The 963-nt window shown below is 32.8% G+C and overlaps 1 protein-coding gene across 7 annotated transcripts in view; it reads right to left on the reverse strand.

Annotated features, from left to right (window-relative positions):
- LOC119590540 (probable E3 ubiquitin-protein ligase MGRN1) overlaps positions 1-963 on the reverse strand; it is a 23,431-nt gene that overhangs the window by 10,331 nt on the left and 12,137 nt on the right. The gene's annotated exons all lie outside the window — the stretch shown is intronic.

Here is a 963-nt window from a genome sequence, read left to right on the forward strand (position 1 = left end):
TACTCGACTCATCTTCCTCACTACCGTCATGCCTGTCATTGAGAGCTGTCAAGTACTACCTGTCACTGTCAGAATGGTTTATGATTGCTTATCTATGCAAACAAGTCTGATAAAGAAGTACTATTTTATACTGTCAGGTCCATATCATCCCTTTTTGGGTATGTTTTATCAGTATTAATAAGAAAAGGTGGTATTAGTATATCAACTCATGAATATCACATCAAAAGAGATTAAATATCTTTTAAAAGCAATAAGTGATTATTTACGCATGCTCAAAAAGCCATAAAATCATCTCTCAATTATGCAACATTTAACAAAAAGCAGAACATTATCCCACTGCATTTATTGGCATAGATTCTTGTTAATTCACACATAAGATAACAATCAAAAGCCAATAAAACCACACAGACATTTCTAAAACACTAAGTTCTAACTTTTGTAAAAGCAAAGACACCATACAAAACAAAACATATAAAAGGGTGCTCTATTTTACTTCCAAAAAAAGGGTTTACATAAAATGCACATTAAATAGATACTTTTAATAAAATAAATTATCTATCTACAATACGATATTCTCCATTACTCCTAAAGCTTGTGACGTCCATTATTAAAAGACCGTTTGTGATTGTTAGTTTCTGTTTAGAGCCCTCAAAATTCTACTTCTATGTTTAAATTCACAAATAAATATTTCATCTTTGGACTTCTCTGCTTACAACAATAGCTTGAGTTGGACACGTCAAACCACGCAATAAAAAGTAACACAAACATCACAAAATAAATAAGGCAAACATAATCAACTACATTAAATCTTTCTGTGAGAATAAAAGCTGTCACATTGAGAATGCCATCTTTAAAGAGCAAGACAGACATTTCAAGTGAAAGCCCTTCATGCAGAGCATACGCAAGACAGCAAAGGGAAGACGACAGAAGCATGCTTTAGACACTGCTCTAAGACCCTGGATA

The sequence above is a fragment of the Penaeus monodon genome, chromosome 27 (genome assembly GCF_015228065.2).
Source record: "Penaeus monodon isolate SGIC_2016 chromosome 27, NSTDA_Pmon_1, whole genome shotgun sequence".
Lineage (NCBI taxonomy): Eukaryota > Metazoa > Arthropoda > Malacostraca > Decapoda > Penaeidae > Penaeus > Penaeus monodon.